The sequence below is a fragment of the Sciurus vulgaris genome, assembly GCF_902686455.1.
Source record: "Sciurus vulgaris genome assembly, chromosome: 11".
In the NCBI taxonomy this organism is placed as follows: Eukaryota; Metazoa; Chordata; class Mammalia; order Rodentia; family Sciuridae; genus Sciurus; species Sciurus vulgaris.
The window spans coordinates 69,185,342-69,204,032 of NC_136472.1; the positions used below are offsets into that span (position 1 = coordinate 69,185,342).

At 39.8% G+C, this 18,691-nt stretch overlaps 1 long non-coding RNA gene across 1 annotated transcript in view; it reads right to left on the minus strand.

Moving 5' to 3' along the window:
- Positions 1-7,846: 7,846 nt before the first annotated feature.
- The window catches only part of LOC306640556, a 100,319-nt gene continuing 89,474 nt past the window's right edge, over positions 7,847-18,691 (minus strand). The window contains exon 2 of the long non-coding RNA XR_013757811.1: positions 7,847-7,936. This is a non-coding gene — a long non-coding RNA (uncharacterized lncRNA). The remainder of the gene's footprint in view (positions 7,937-18,691) is intronic.

The window sequence follows — 18,691 nt, forward strand, 5'->3', positions numbered from 1 at the left end:
TATACTTGGAGGAACCAGGAAATTCCACCAGAAAACTTTTAGAACTGATAAGTGAATTCAGTAAAGTAGCAGGATATAAGATCAATGCACATAAATCTAATGCATTTTTATACATAAGTGATGAATCTTTGGAAAGAATAATTAGGAAAACCACGCCATTCACGATAGCCTCAAAAAAAATAAAATACTTGGGAATCAATCTCACAAGAGGTGAAAGACCTCTACAATGAGAACTACAGAACACTAAAAGAAATTAAAGAAAACCTTAGAAGATGGAAAGATCTCCCATGTTCTTGGATAGGAAGAATTAATATTGTCAAAATGGCCATACTACCTAAAGTGCTACACAGATTCAATGCAATTCCAATTAAAATCCCAATGATGTACCTTACAGAAATAGAGCAAGCAATTATGAAATTCATCTGGAAGAATAAGAAACCCAGAATAGCTAAAGCAATCCTTAGCAGGAAGAGTGAAGCAGGGGGTATTGCAATACCAGATCTTCAACTGTACTACAAAGCAATAGTAACAAACAGCATGGTATTAGTACCAAAACAGAAAGGTTGATCAATGGTACAGAATAGAAGACATGGACACAAACCCAAATACAATTTTCTCCTACTAGACAAAGTTGCCAAAAATATGCATTGGAATAGCCTCTTCAACAAATGGTGCTGGGAGAATTGGAAATCCATATGCAACAGAATGAAACTAAACCCATATCTCTCACCGTGCACAAAACTAAACTCAAAATGGATTAAGGACCTCGGAATCAGACCAGAGACCCTGCAGATTATAGAAGAAAAAGTAGGTCCAGATCTTCAACATGTCGGCTTAAGACCAGACTTCCTTAACAGGACTCCCATAGCACAAGAAATAAAAGCAAGAATCAATAACTGGGATAGATTCAAACTAAAAAGCTTTCTCTCAGCAAAGGAAACTATCAGCAATGCAAAGAGAGCCTACAGAGTGGGAGAAAATCTTTGCCAATCATACTTCAGATAGAGCACTAATCTCCAGAATCTATAAAGAACTCAAAAAGACTCTACACCAAGAATGCAAATAATCCAATCGACAAATGGGCTAAGGAAATGAATAGACACTTCACAGAAGATCTACAAGCAATCAACAAACTTATGGAAAAATGTTCATCTCTAGTAATAAGAGAAATGCAAATCAAAACCACCCTAAGATTCCATCTCACTCCAATTAGAATGGTGATTATCAAGAATACAAGCAGGTGTTGGCAAGGATGTGGGGAGAAAGGTACACTCATACATTGCTGGTGGGGCTGCAAATTAGTGCAGTCACTCTGGAAAGCAGTGTGGAGATTCCTTAGAAAACTTGGAATGGAACCACCATTTGACCCAGCTATCCCACTCCTTGGCCTATACCCAAAGGTCTTAAAATCAGCATACTACAGAGATACAGCCACATCAATGTTCATAGCTGCTCAATTCACAATAGCCAGATTGTGGAACCAACCTAGATGTCCTTCAACTGATGAATGGATAAAGAAACTGTGGTGTATATATATACAATGGAATATTACTCAGCCATAAAAGATAAAATTATGGCATTTGCAGGCAAATGGATGAAACTGGAGAATATCATGCTAAGTGAGATAAGCCAATCTCAAAACCAAAGGACGAATGATATCGCTAATAAGTGGATGATGACACATAATGGGGGGGTGGGAGGGGTTAGTGTTAGGGTTAGGGTTAGGAGGGGGGCAAGAATGAAGGACTGTATAGAGGGAAAAGAGGGGTTGGAGGGGTGGGGGTAAGGGAAAAAATAACAATGAATCAAACGTTACCCTATGTAAACTTGTGATTACACAAATGGTATGCCTTTATGCTATGTACAAACAGGGAAATAACATGTATCCCATTTGTTTACAATAAAAGAACTGAGGAAAAGAAAAAGGGAAAGTCTTGAGACATTATTCCTATATTCTCCATATTCTAATATTCCATAGCACAAATTTTGCGCACCTTTGTCAAAAATCATTTGGCTATAAATGCATGCAGTTATCTGTACACTCTTCTGTTGTGTTATTTATGTCAATATCATGCTGTTTTGATTATTATAGCTTTATAGTACACTTTGAAAAACTTTTTAAAGTTCCTAAGCATCTAGAGGTGAAATGTCTACAACAAAATACAAAACACTAAAATTTATTGGAAAGACCACCTGTGTTCATGAATAAGCAGAATTTATATTTAAAATATTACATATTACAAAGCAATACACAGCAATTCTCATCAAAAAATGACTTTTTTAGCTGGGCTTGGTGGCACATGCCTGTAATTCCAGCTGCTCAGGAGGCTGAAACAGGATTGCAAGTTCAAAGCCAGCCTCAGCAGCTTAGGCCCTGTCCCAAAATAAATGGACTGAGGATGTGACTCAGTAGTTAATAATCCCTGGGTTCAATACCGGGTACTGAAAAGACATTTTTCAAAGAACTGGAGAAAAGTGCTTTGGTTATTTGGGATCTTGCTTTTCCACATTTTAGCTATCTTGAACAACAAAAGAAATGCTGGAGGCATCACAATAGCTCTAGTAGTGCAATTTGAAACTGGGTATAGTAACAAGATGGCATAAAAACGTACTTGACCAATGGAATAGAATAGAAAACCTACGGTGTAGTCATCTGATCTTTGGCAAAGGTGCCGCAAACATGGAGAAAATACAGGCCCTTTAAGAAAAGGTGCTGGGGAAACTGGACATCTAATGTGTAGCATGAAAGATTCCCTATCTGACCCTGCACAAAGTGAACTCACAATCAAAGACCTAGGAGTTAAAACACTGCACCTGCAAAATAGTGTGGAGTCAACATACCAACATACAGACACAATGACTTTCTTAACAGGACAAAGGTAAAGAAATAACACCAAGAATTAACAAGTTGACATCAAGTTAAAGCTTCAGCACAGCAAAGGAAATGAAAGCCTGAAGAGCTTACAGAGTGGGAGAAAATCTCTGGCCAGCTGTGGGGAGCCACCATCATCTAGCAGAATCAGATGAGGTTGAGCCATGGGACAGGCCTGCCTTCTAGGAACTGGCTCCCACAGAGGACTGTTCCAGATTGCTGGGAAGCATATGGTGTGTGGAAGTGGTTCCCTGTCTGGTTCTGATATATTTTCCCTGAGAAAATGACTCCCCTAACTCCACCCCATCATCACAGAAGCTCCTCCTGTTTGGGCCCCTTTACCTGTGTCTTAGAGTTGGGCTACTCCATGTTAGAGGTCAGATCTGGTATGGTCCGGTCCCGTCATGCCCCCTCATCTAGAGTATTGGCTCTTATGTTAAGTTTATGGGTGATTAGCCAACATCTTCATCAGTTAACTCTTCTCTCATCCACATGGGACATGGCAGAAACCCCTACAGACAGTTACACTTCCAACAGAGGATTAATATCCAAAATATGCAAAGAACTCAAATTTGACACAAAAAACCCATTCAACAAATGGGCAAATGACACTTCTCAAATACAAATGGCCAACAATTAAAGTTCAATCTCTATCGGATACCTACAAATCAAAACCTCATCCCATTTTTAGAATACAATCATCAAAATGGATGTTGAGGATCAGGGAGGAACTCCTGATATTGTAAACTTGAACCTCCATACTCGTTTCTATAGTGGTTGTACATCAAAAGACTAACAGATGGAGCTATCATAATCCAGCTATGCCACTCCTTGGTATTTCTCCTCAAAAGTCTGTATAGTAGTGACACATGTGAATCGTGCTATAAGGGTATACAATAAAACTATAGAACCAGTCAAAATGGATAAAGAAAATGTGTGTATATATACACAATGGAGTTCTTATAAACAACTGCATTCATAGGAAAACATGTTGAGTGAAATGTTAAATTCAGTCAAGAATTGTCCTCCTATGGAAGTTAGGAAAAGGTACCTTTTTGAAAACAGACCAATAGACTTGAGGAAACAGATGAAGGAAAGGAGCTAGTACTGGGGACTAAAATAGAACAAATTGTTATGTGCATGTAATAAGTGTTGCAATGAATCACTGTTCTGCATAACATTTCAATGTCTTATAAAAGCAGCACCGGGGATTAAATCCAGTGCTTTGAAAGTGTCGAGTGGGTGTTTTGCTGAGCCATACCTCCAACCCACTTGAAAGAAACTGTACTCCATTTAAGACAGTCCTGCTCAAACTTTGGGAAATAATTCAAAGAATAGGGAAAAGAAAAGCCCTGACAATCCAGCCCAGGTAGGAGATACCTCAAGTTCCATTACTGAATATTTACATCCTTAGCGACAAAAATAACACAATTGTTGTGGTCACTCTACCCATAGAGGGGTCCTAACATAGGTTGCCCCCAAGCTCTCCCAGGATGCACAGTACTGACAAGTCTAGAGGAATAACCATAATGTTCCATATGCCAGTGTCATATCTGCCTGAACTACCAGAGGGACCCCATTCAAGTGCTACAGAATGGCCCTCTCAGGTTCCAACACAGTATGAAGAGTGAAAGTTTCAAGCACAACATAAGAAGCCACAGGGAAACTGAGTTTCATCTGGTACTGAACTCAACACTACACAATAAATCAATAACCCCAGGGCACTCTGACAAGAGAAGGCTGCTTATGAAGAATCACACAGAATAGATATACATCTCAACATATATGCAAATCTCAACAAACATAAACACAAAAAACAAGGTAACATAATTCAAACACCTATAACTCCCCAATAACTGAAGTTACATATCAAAGTGAAAGTGACAAACTTTTTAATTTGATTTTAAAAAAATCAGATTTAAGGAAACCACAAATGTCTAAGGAAGACAACATAGGATACAAAGATCAATTCAATAGATCCTGAAAATTAATCTTGGAAATGAAAAGCTCAATACATCTGAAAACAAGACCAAGCCCTGATATTTCTTCTGCTTGAGGACAAAATGCATGAACTAACACATTCAGACAGTAACTTTATAAAACAACCTACAAGATCTTGGGACAAATAAGTCTAAACTAACTTATAGATTTAAAGAAAGGAGTAGAGCTACAAGACTAATGGCAGAGTAAAATGCCAACAATTTCTGGGAATGAATATCAAGGTACTAAAAGCATTTAGAACATCAAATATGTATGACTAGAAAAGAACCCCTCTATCTTATAAACTGCCCAAAAACAAAACAAAACACTAAAACCTGCATGAACTGAAAACCCTGCTAAGATTTGTTGGTAGAACCTTAGAACAGGGGACCAGAGAACTTGTACACTTCACGTCCTGAAAGAAAATGACCACCAACCTAGATACATTCCAGTAATTCTTCAGAATTGGACCTTCTGAGCTAAACAAACTAAAAATGTGTGACCGCTCACCCAGTAACATAGAAGATACTTAAAGGAATCCTACACCCAGATAAGGAAGCAAGATAACCATAACCAGAAGACCATGGGAAGGAATAAATGCTTGCTGGAAGTAAAGCAGATGAGAAATGGGAAAGAAACATGATTACTTCAGGAAGCCACCAAAGGTCTAAGATGAATAAAGAAGAAAGAAATGTACAATTCTCAAAATAACCTAAAACAGTAAGTAAACAGTATATTCTTTCAACATTAACTCTGAATATAAATGCTCTGAATTCTCCAACTAAAAGACTGATTGGATTTAAAAACATTACCCGATTGTTACCTGGCGAGATGAAGTCTTGCAAAGACTGAAAGTGAAAGGATGGATATTCCAATCAAATGAAAATCAAAAGCAAGCAGAAGTAGCTATCCTCATAGCCAACAAACATGCTTAGAGCTAAAATTGGACAAAGGTCACAGTGACAAATCTGCCAAGACATAAGTTATAAATGTATACTAACCAATTTTACAAAACACAAGACTTGGAGAGAGGCCCTACACTATAACAAGGGGAGACTTCAGTAGTCCCTCACTGACAGATCTTCCAGGCAAATCAACATTGGTTAATACACCATACGTAAGGATTTGACATCTTCAGAACATTCTGATAGCTATTGAATGTACATTCATCAGCACATAGAACATTCTCAAATCACATTTTAAGCCATAAAGTAAAATTTAGCAAATACAAAAGTCTTAGAACATAACAAGTCAACAGCAAGAGAAACTGCAGAGATTATACAAATATTGAAGAGTACGCTTTTGAATGAGCTGTGTCATTTGAAATCAGGAAATCGAATGAAAATGGAAATGCCCTACCTGACTCTATGGAACATACTAGAAGCAGTTAAGATGGGAATGGTAGGTTATTTGTGTGGTGGTGCTGCTGCCCCGCCCCCTGTCAATTGGGGCCAAACCTCCACAGAATAAGCTGTGAGTACCAACAATCAAAGCTGCATCTGTGACACAGGTCACTGCTGTGGACAGTCTTGCTGTTGCGACCACTATGAACTCTAAGTCCTTGCCCAGGAGGCTCTTGGCATCCCTGGGTCTGGGTTACTACCTCTGCTCATCGGGAATCCATGGGATGGCCAGCCTCTTCTGAGTCTTGGAGAGTGAGTTCCTACTGGTGTGAACCATCCTTCTGAGCTGCCGCTGCATCTGCCACCACCACTGAGTCAAGCACAACCTACAGGCCCAGCAATGGCAACATGAAATTAACCTGATCATTTACCAGGAAGCCCACAATTAGTCAGCACAACTTTATTTCAGGTTTTTGCCAAACTATTTACTACCTCATGAGGAAGTGATGAACTGACCTCCAATTCCTCCCATACCATATAATGCCTTCCAACTTCAGCAACAGCAGCTTACCGCCTCCTCAGTGTGGCCCACCAGGGGCGGCTTCCAGGGGATGCAGAGCAGCCCCTTGTCAGGGCCCAGCAGAAGCAGCACAAGACCCCCAAGAATTGCTGGTCCTGATCCCTGCATGCCAACTGAGTAGCCACCAAACCCCTGGAATAGAGCTCAGTGGCCAGCCTGTGGAGATAGACCCCAGGGCCTTCATGGACAAGGGTTCAGAATGATTCCAGCTGAGCATGGCAGCATACTCCCCAGTAGCAAAGACAAGGTGCCTGGCAGATACTGCTGCTTCACAGGCATTGATAGGGATGTGGGCAACCAAGACCACCATGACGATGACCCAGAGTTCAACATTTATTTCTCTGAATGAGCCCTGGACCTCTGACAGCTGCCATGTGAGGCCTCTGAGGAAGGGTCCTGCCAGTCCTGAGGATCAGGCTCGAGAGTCTGGGCATGTTCATCTGCCACAGTCCCCCACAACCCTGCTGCTCGACCATCAATGAGCAGGACTCCTAGAGAAGTAGTTCCCCCAGCTAGACTAGGTCCTGCCTGCACCCAGGAACTTGGCAAAGTAACCACAGTAATGGGAGATCCAAGAAAAGCATTGACTTTCAGAGGAAGTGGTACAGCCACTATCTTGCCTTCCCCCCACACCCCCGTCTCAGTTTGGTGTGCAGGTGCCTCTCCCTAAAAGTGTTGGGGAGGGGCTGAGAAGTCGGTTCTACGACTCATTCCTTATTCCTCCCCACTGCATCTTTTTTCAAGTCACCTCGCTTGCTTTGGTCAGATGTTTTACAAGCCCCCAAGGAGGGGAATTGGGACAGTGCTAATATGTCTCTATTATGGATTTATGCTCTAGTTTTAGTCTGAGAACTTCATCTCAGTCCATGAGATGCAACCCACCTTGGCCCTGGGTGAAGGAACCCCATAGTCCTGAAGATCATTGGCTGTGTCTGACAGTATCTGCTTGGTTAGGATGATAGATTGGTAAGAGGCTTGTTGATATGATTCCAGGTGACAAGAACTATGTGCAGCTGTGCATCCTGGAGGGACCCCTTTCCCAGCAGGCTCAGGTGTGAAGAATAGACTGGCTTTTCTTTGGTTTTTTTTTTTTTTTTTTTTTTTTTTTTTTTTTTTTTTTTTTTTTTTTTTTTTTTTTTTTTTTTTTTTTTTTTTTTAAGGCTAGAAATTCACAAGTGGGCTTGCAAGAATTCTTTCCTGGACAAAGCTCTTTCCCAAGCTGGCCACCTGAGGGCATGGCTGTAGTTGAGCCAGGAGACACTTGTGTGTGGGCTTGGTGAGGTAGCTGAGCAGTTAGGCCCTAAATCTGGGAGTGGAAAGAAGTTTAGCTTTCTGCATCTCTGCCCTTTGTTCTGTGCCCAGGCAACCAGTGTCCTTGTCCATCCTGAGCATGCAGTCTGCAGAACTTGGTATCTCCCCTGTACTCCATGAACAGATGATCTGAGGAAGCTATGGGACCTCTGAAAGGCAGCCCCATAACCTGGCTCGCAGTATTTTCTGATTCTGAATAAGTCTTGTTTTTAAACTAACCAAGGGATTTCTTGCAAGTCATCATCTGTTTCTCATGCTGTCACTCATCTATTAGTGGGAAGTGACTCACTTTTCTGTAACCTATGTAGAAGTCTCAGTGGCCGATATGGGAGGGTGGAGGCAGCTTCCAGAAGGACCACGGGATCCTTATTACTGAGGTTTTTGGACAACCAGTTGAACTTCCACAGGAAAACTAAAAAGTAGTACTCGGCTGAAACATTCCCCATTCATCCTTCATATGAAGAGTTTTGCTTCTCCCACTTCTTGAACAATATTCAGACTAGGCATTGATACAGTAAAAAGGAAAGTTACATGTATAGACAAATTCAAGGTTGTGAAGTGAAGGAGTTTGGATTCCACAAAACCCAAAATCCATGTTGAATCAAGTGAAGTTTATACACAATGACTGACCTGTAACATGCCTGTGAGCCATTCCTGTGTTCCTGTGAAGATACCTTGAATGGTAGCCATCCTGCTCATGTTAACCAAACACCTGAAACGTGGTCCTCAAGGTTGTTTACTGTTCACTGAACAAATGTCTGACTATACTCAAGTGTATCTGGCAGCATTAATAGTAGCCCTGTTTGCCTGAGATGCTACACTCAAGGTAGAGGATCCACTCTTCTCATTGCTGCAACTTACACATTGCTCCAAGGACCCTCAGAGGCCTATGTTCTGGTTCCTGTTAATGGAAGCATGCTCTGAACCTGCCTCCCTCCACTACTCCTAGAGTGCCCACAACCTCTCGGGACAGAAGATGAATGTGGAATTCCAGACAAACTTGATTGGCTCTTTGGTGACAAGCCTGGACTTGCTATGGTCCAGACATCAGCCTACCCAGTATTGCCAGGAGGTGGCAGATATTATAGTGCCATGGCACTGTCCTTTGAGTTCAGTGGACACCGGCAGGATTGCATGTGGCCAAAGGGGGCCAGAGCACAGCAGTCCTTGGATACCTACCTTCCACTTTCCTTCTGAAATCACAACTCAAGGGTCTCCAAGAAGTTTTACCAAAATGAATCCTTCATTCAGCTGATCAAATGGATGAATCGGACCCTCTCAAGTTTCTTTCCCCAGTGGGGAGCTGGTCTGAGTATTGCCTATTGGCTTGCTTCACTGCAGTCTTGCCCTGAAAGACTAAGAAGCACAGCAGCCACACTGGGCTTGAGTAGTGAGCCACAGTCTGACCACAGCTGCTGGAGGCCTTCCAGAGAGGAAGATGGGGAAATTGAAGGGAATAGTCAGGAGGTCAGACTTGATTGAGTCTGGTCTTCCAGATGAATGAGAGGACTAGAGGGTTTCCAACAGTGGGAATATTTGCAAATGCTAACAATCCTGTGAGGCACGTCACCATTTGTCAGTTATTGTGAAAGTGTACTTTGAGCAATAAAATTCAGCTGGTCAGATTTTTGGGGGCCATTATCAGTGATGCACTTCCTGTCCTGTGATTGTTCTGAAGACAGTGGTTCTAACCACTTTGAGAAGCCCAAATGAAAGTCACAAAAGTATAAACCTCCCAACAAAGAAAAGCCAACTACCTGGGAAGATAAGGCAGGAAGATCAGTTTTTTTTTTTTTTTTTTTTTTCTTTAATTACAGAAGAAATCAAATCTTAACTAAAGATACAACATTGAACTCCCTGGGATAGTATGAAAATTCTAAGAAAGTTCACAGCACTGAGTTCCTACACTTTAGAGGGTTTTTTTGTTTGTTTTTAAATGCCTAAGGCCCCTAGAAAAAGAACAAATACCAAAGGAAGCAGATAAGAAATAAGATCAGAATCAAAATTCATGAAATTGAGAATTCTTCACTGACTTTCTCAGTCATAATGGCAAATATCAAGAATACAAGTAACAAATGTTGGCAAGGCTGAGGGGGCGGGGAAAGGTACACTCCTACACTGCTGGTAGGATTGAAAATTGGCACCACTACTCAAACAGTATGGAGATTCCTCAGGAAAACATGGAATGGACCCACCTTTTGACCTAGCTATCCCACTCCTTGGCCTATACTCAAAGTACTTAAAATCAGCATAATATAGTGATACAACCACATCAATGTTTATAGCAGCTCAACTTAAAATAGCTAAGCTATGGAACCAACCTATGTGTCCTTCAACAGATGAATGGATAAAGAAAATGTGTATACATATACACAATAGAGTATTATGAAGGATACAATTATGGCATTTGCAGGTAAATGGATGGAGTTGAATATCATACTAAGCCAATCCCAAAAAACCAAAGGCCAAATGTGTTCTGATAAGTGGATAATGATACATAATGGATAGAGGGTTTAAGGGAAGAATGGAAGAACTTTGGATTGTGTAGAGGGAAACGAGGGTTTGGGGGGGAAGGAAAGATAGAATAAGACAAACATCATTACCCTATGTTCATGTATGATTACACAAATGGTCTGACTCTACATGTACAACCAGAGAAAAGTTGTACCCCATTTGTATACAAGGAATCAAAATTTTTAAAGCATTAGTAAGCTAAACATTTGAAAGAATGAATAAAAGTCTAGAGTAGGATACCAGGGAAGGAGGAGGATGGGAGAAAGGGGAACATGAACTGAAATTAAACTACATGCTGGTTTGAGTTTTTGAATCAACACAAATACTATGTAATAACTGTCTCTAATTAAAAACTGTCTCCAGTTTTATCAATTTACTGGCAAATATCATGCTAAGTGAATTAAGACAATCCCCAAACAACAAAGTTGAATGTTTTCTCTATATGTGAACTAACCCACAATAGGTGGAGAGGATAGAATTCAGTGAATTAGGCAAGAGGGGATGGAGGGGAGGGGGATGATAGGAAAGGGAAAAGGGAAAGAATCTGACATAACTTCCTATGTACATATATGAAAATACCTAAGTGAATCCCACCGTATGCATCCACAAGAATGGTGTCCTAACTAGAATAAGATACATTCCATACTTGTATAATATCAGAACTCTATCATGTATAACTAAAAACAACTTTTTTAAATTCACATGAAGATGATAGTTGGTTCATCTGACCAGATAAACAATATTGATAACTTGGGTCTCTAACTTTTTATCTCTAAATTTTGTTAAATAATCACCAGATACTTCTGAAATGCAAAGCATTGTTGAAAATTATTGTGAACGTTTATATTCCATAAGCTGGAAAACCTTGACAAATTCCTCACCATATAATACCTACTTAAACTGAACCATGAGGGTATAGAAAACTTCAACATACCAATAGTTAAATGTACTAATATCAAACAATGAAATTAAAGCAGCTATTAACTCTTCCAACCAAGAAAAGTCCAGGACCAGATGGATTCTCAGCCAAATTCTACCATTTAATGCCATCCTCAATTTATTCTATGAAATATACTGCCAAAGCTTTCCATGAAGCAAATATCACCTTGATACCAAAACCAGACACACCTCAAGGTAAGAGAACTTCAAATATCCCAGATGAACATCCCTGATGGACATAATCCTTAAAGTATTATAAACCGTTCAAAAACACATTGATCAAGAGGTTTTATCGGGAATGGAAGTTAACTATTAACTATTCAATTCAGAGTTGATACGACAATCACATTATCTAATGCAGAAAGCATTTGACAAAGTTCAGCACCCACTCATGTTTAAAATACTAGAGAAAACATGGATAGAAGGAACTTGCCTCAACATTTTAAAGGCTATATGTGACAAACTGAAACCCAACATCATACTGAACAGACAGTATTTCCTCTAAAACTCGAGACAAAGTCCATGCTCACCACTTCTAATGACTTCAACATAGTCACTGAAACTCTAGCCAAAGTAATTGGGCAAGAGAAGGATAAAGTATCTGACATGATCCTACATCTAGAAGACACAAAAGCTCCATGGGAAGACTTCTAGAGCTCATAAATTCAGCAAAGTAGCAGGATACAAAAGCAACATAAATCATTTGCCTTCCTATATCCTAACAGTGAATCTGCTGGAAAAAATTGGGGAAACTATACCATTTGCAATAACTTCAGAAAATACTTAAGAATAAATCAGACCAAAGAGGTAAGACTTCTACAACAGAGAACACTGAAGAAACTGAAGACCTTAGAAAGCTCTCCCTTATTCAAGGATAGGCAGAATTAATATTAAGGTGACCATTCTAGCAGAAGTATTAGACTCGATGCAATTCCCATTAATACCAATGACATTCTTCAGAACTAGAAAATTCTAAAGTTCATTTGGAAGAGGAGACCCAGAAAAGCCATAGCAATCCTAAGCAAAAAGAGTGCTGGAGGCATCACAATATACACCTCAAATTATACTACAGAATTATAGTAAAACACCATAGTATTAGCACCAAAAGACATAAGAATTAATGGAATAGACAGATAAATCCAGTCATCTGACACTTAACAAAGGTGCTAAAACATACACTAAAGACAACCTTCTAACAAATGATTCTGGGTAAACTAGACAGTCATACACAGAAGAAACTAGATCCCTATCTTGCCCTGTACAAGTCAACTCAGTGAATCAAATGTGGAATTTCTGGTCTAATTCCTACAATTGCTAGAAGAAAAGTTATGCCCAACAGGCACATTGGCACAGGCATCAACTTGGACTCCTAAAGCACAAAGAATAAAACCAAGCATCAGGAAGTGGGATGACATCAAACTAAATTTCTGCACAGCAAGCAAAAATGTATGTGAAGAGTCTGTAGAACTGGAGATCTTTGCCAGTTGCTCCTCACAGGATTACTATCCAGCATAAAGAACTCAAAATGGTACCACAAAATGGGCAAAAGAACTAAACACTTTTCAAAATACAAATTGCTAACAAACATGAAAAAATGTCCATTTCTAACAATCGGAGAAATGAAAATTGAAACTACACTGAGATTCCATCTCAACCCAGTCAGAATGACTACTATACAAACAAATGTTGGAAAGTATGTGGTGGGGGAGGAACACTTCCACACTACTCGTGGGAATGCAAACTTGTATGGCCACTATGGACAACAATAGATTTCTCAAACTACCATAGGTTTCTGCTATGCCACTCCTGGGTATACATCCAAAGGAATCAGTCAGCATACTACTGTAGTGATACCTGCATAATATAGATACTTGAATTCCCATGACGTAGTACTATTCGCAATAGTGGAGAAATGAAATCAGCCTCAATGCCCATCAGTGGATGAATGGATAAAGAAAATGGTGTGTATATGTACACAACATAGCATTTTTCAACCATAAACAAAATTGTCTTGCCAGAAAACGGATGAAATAGCATTATGGTAAGCAGGACTCCAGAATCAGACAAGTATCACAAGTTTGCTTTCATGTAGAATTTAACAGGAAAGTACATTAAAAAGTGCATTCTACTGTCATGTATAATTAGAAAACACTAAAAATAAAAACCCTTAAGGAAGGGGACTAAAAAGTAGGTAGAAAAGGGTTATATGCAGTATTGTCACAATGAAACATTTCATACAACTTGCCCTAATTAGAAAGGGGATAGAACTATTGGGATAAGTCAATCTTATAAAACAGCAATAAACTGAAGGTAGAAAAGTGTAAAAATGCAAACGGGCTTCACACCAATCCCTATTTTAGTCATGTTAAGAAAAATGTTACTTGGACTTTTTTTTTTGGTTTGAATTCAATTACCTGATACCTACTATGGAAAATATGTAGCAGAGCTGAAGATTTAACTTTCTACTGAACTCGAACATATTTCAAGGTATTCAAAAAAATCTGTTACCTACTCCTGAACTGTGTGTGTGAATATTATAACCCAAAGTACCCCCTTGAACACTAATTTTTGCATGTCACCAAAAACTAACCCAGCTGTATTAGAATCACCCATGGTGTCTATACGAAACAAAGATTTTCCTCAACCTAACCCAAGACTCGTGAAGCAATCTCAGTAGGGCTCATTCTTACTTCCAGCAAGGTGAGTAGTTATACACAGCCAAACTGAGGGCCTGCTCCAAATTAAATTTACGTTCTCAAGGTGTTATAGTTACTAAGTAACACAAGGGCTAGTCTCTTGAGTTGACCTTCCAAGTTTTTGACTTTCCTACAAATAACTAGTTTTTAACTTAAATGATTGCATTCTACATAATTAGATTGGCTTTAAAACAATATTCTAAAGAATGGATTCATGTAAGTTTGAATAAAGAAATCCTTGCTGAATTTTCTAGCAAGAGAACAATGAAGTTATCTCTCAAGCATCTCAAAATTCCTTAGAAATTGAAAATTTATATTAAAACAATACAGTGGCTTATTCTAAAATGTTTAGAGATTAAGCAGGGATTTAAGTCTCACTAGATACCAACAATAGGCTGTCTTAAAAGTGCTGGAAATAAAGAATACTGCTTATTTACTACTTCCATATGAGCTGGAAATGGACCAAAGTCCAAACCAGCAGCAAGACTTTACCTCCAAATGCAGGTTTCCTGATAGGGTTAGATTTATTTGGGATGTATCTGGTTGTATTTAGTTGGTCTGAGTAACACTGATTCATGAACCATAAAAATTGACCTGAATACTGACCAAATTACATTGTATATGTATATATGTGAATATGTAACAATAAATCCCATCACGAACAACTATAATGCAGCAATAGTTTACTGAATCAGATTTTCTATCCCCAATTGTACATACATTGCTACACCTTAATCTGAAACTAGATCCTTCACGTCGTATTTGCACTAGAACTGCCCTCCCTGGAGTAATAAAGCATTAAGTTGCATACTGAGGGTCCTGAGGGTTACATGACAGCCATTTATTTATATACACACACACACACACACACCTTTTTTTTAGTTGTAAATGGACACAATATCTTTATGTGGTGCTGAGGATCGAACCCAGGCCTTACACATGCTAGGCAAGTGCTCTACCACTGAGCCACATTCATAAGGGAATGTTCTTAGATCTCAAAGGGCTCTGCATTAATCAGTTAATAGTTTTTCCCCACAGGGCTGACTTTTGTGGGCATAGAACTGAGCATGTCAAGCCCCGTGGAGACATCAATGTATTATAATGGGTCTTTCAAGGAACAGTTGCCAAGATGGAATTAGATACAAGGTTTATTAGAGAAAAATGGCTATGAAGGAAAATACAGGGGAAGCTCCTGAGAGCCAGATCGGTGCAGGTCTCTGAAAGGAAGTTCTTAGACTGTTTAAGGAAACATCTAAGGAAAGTTTTGGCAATTCTGAGTCCTTGAGCAAAGGTACCCATGACAGTCTAGTATCTCACAGGACTAGCCTACCTTAACAGTTCTGTGCCCATACATTGGCTGGAATTGGCCCAAAGGAAGTGGAACCTAGGTAATGCCATGTATTTCAAAGTACAGTGACTGAAGCTATTGGTCAAATATGCCTGCCACAGTCAGGTCTGAGGAGTATGTTTTTTCACAATCAAAATCCATTCTTGTACTGTACAGATCTCCTTCAAAGAGTTGGGTAGCATCTCCTCCATAGATCCTGTGGGCCTTCCTTGCTAAGGAGAAACTTAGAAGATGAGTTAAAATGAACTATAACCTTAGTCTCTGAAATACATCTGAGCCACAACCGTTAGGACTTCTCTCCTTCCACTATTTGGAATTTCCTTCACTCAGGTGTCAACGTTGCAAACATCATTGGCTTACCTGGAGTGACTCAAACCTTCATTTCTGAGGGAGATAAACCCTTGGTCATACCCTTACTTTGAGAATGTTACACATTACACAGTAACATTGGGGCAACGGGGTACCAGAAAATGTCCAAGTATATCGTCTGGCTTTGGTACATATTTAAGTCTTCCCTTTGTGTTTACAGTATAAAGCCAACTTTATCAGGTCTTCTGCTAATCAAGGTCAATTCATGCTATTATGAAAACTCCTCACCTGTTGGTCTCTGGCACAGTAGTCTATTATATCCCAATGAAAGTCTTATAGCTCAATGGGATCCTTGTCTCTTGACCACCTTTTAAAAACCAGGAACTCCAAACCTGAGTCGAGTTTCAGGGCAAAAAGTATGATTTTTCTAGTTGTTCATCAGGAATGAGTACATATGAAATTTTCTTTCAATATCTTGATTCCTAATTTAAAAATTTGTCCAATTGGAGACCTTGGCACCATTTTGAGATCTATAACTAAATGCACATACTAAAGTATCAAAGATGGCACTATCTGTAGGCAATGTCCCACAGGCATACTCGGCAGCAGTCAGTCAATGTGAGCAAAGGCCCACCACTCGGGCTGGATTGGAATGCCATCCAGTGGACTTGTGGTACTAGCCTGTAGCCTTGGGAACATCCGTGATAAGTGGAGTTAACGACCTTTTCATTGGTTGATACAGAAGGAGCCTCCCCTCACATAAGCAGCTGCATAGTCTAGGTAACCAAAAACTGTGCACAATAAACGGAACTTGCTTCACCTTGAGTCCCGGTGTCAGTGTAGGCAAGTCGCCCTCACCCCTCCAAGGCAGAAACCCCATTCAATGACTACCCTTTTGTGAAGTGTTTGAGCTGCTGCCTCACCTGTTTTAAAAAGTTAACATTGTCAGGCCAATTGCTTCTGGTTGGTGAGATAAGAAAACACCATCCCTGAATTCCAAGGCTGTAATCTCTATTGTACGTATCATTTTGTGAAGTCTGTCCCACTCCTTAGATACTCCTTGGATACAAATTGGAACCTTCTGCCTGTAGATCAGATTCTTGAAGTCCCCAACAGGTAGTACTGTCCAAGGATCTGGATAAGAAAGGCAAATCCACACCATGACTAAATACGTCTAACAAAACACAAACTACTGGCTCTTAGATAAGAGGCCCACTGTAATCACCCTGCCACCAAGTGGCCTCCTGGAAGAATGTATCTGGGTTTCAGCATGGACAGATTGAACATTCAAATGTGGCAGCAGTAGCCACGTTTGTAGTCAAATTTGGCCAATGGAAAGCTACTGACTGGGCCCATACATAGTCTCCTTCAATGCAAGTCTTGCCACTCCACACAATGACCCATTATACCAGTTCTGAGGTGATCATTGAAGGCTTACTAGTGTCTATTAGGACAATTTCAGCTACTTTTAGTACCTCTTCTGGCAGGTGACCTCCTATAGATACAACTTCCATTTGCCTCTGCCCCTCTACCCTGACCAGAGAAAGATGGCCACTGCAGAGATTTCAACATATCTTATGTTCTTACAGGCCTTTTATGGGAAGTATATAACCAGGTGTACTAACCAAAGTTCTGTCAAATTTTGCTTCACCACTCTTGAATGCATCTGCCATCCATTTTAGGCCATGACTTGCCAACCCTTCTGTACAAAGTTCTGGCCTTCAGTTGGCTGTGGAAGACTAAAATGTTACTTACACCCTCTACTCCCATTGTTTTATCCTAGACAAATTACTGAGATCTTAAAATTGGACAGGTTCCATAGTCCATGATCTGGGTAAGACCCAATTCATAAACGAATAGTTCTGGATATATAACTTGGTGCTCCATGACCCAAATGCCAGGAGTTATTTCTCGGGGACCTACTTAATTCCATGAACTCCATCCTTCATCTTCCCCCACCACTAATACCTCCAACACAGGAGTCTGCTAGTTATTGATATTTAATCGTTACTGTTTAAGTATTCATAACTAGCCTGGACCTGCTAGAACAATCTTTCTCACTTTGGAACCATGCAAAAGTGAAAGTCTGACTTCTGATTTTATGAACCAGAAAGAATTATTAGGTAAATACTGTTACTGGCGGAGTTCAAAGAACTTCACCAGGTCTTATGAACACTGTCAGACACAAGATGTTTTTCTTCAGTGCACACATTCTGGTGTAACACCATTGGACCTATAAAATACTAAAGCAGTAGGTGCCTGAAAACTCTCAGGGTTAGCCTCATACTCTCCAGAGCCTTCACTATACAAATCGCCTTTTAATTTTTTTCCCCCAATCAACATACCATTGATGGATCACTGTTCTATGGGATAACCCATAGCACAGGACAGGATAGTTACCATTTGCTTCAGGGAAATTTTAATTTTTCATAGAAAACTACAGTTGCCAATTCTTCTACCATCCCACTTTGGGATGCTTCTTTTACTATTTTGGTGGGGGAGGGCAATTTCAGGCTAGAAATTCATTGTGACAATGGCACAGTATAATTTTAATTAAATGCAAATGACCACCTTACGAGGGTGTAGAACAAGAATACACTAAGTTCTCCAATGCCATTTTATACCTGTACTCTATCTACAACCTAGAATAGAGCCATTAAGTGGAGATACCATGAATACACTTTCAATTTCTGCATATCAATATCAACTCAAACTCTATTCAACAACCTTCAATGTTTTGGTTATTCTTGCCCCATCGAACAATGGCTTGGGTAAATGAGCACAGGTAATTCTGGAGAA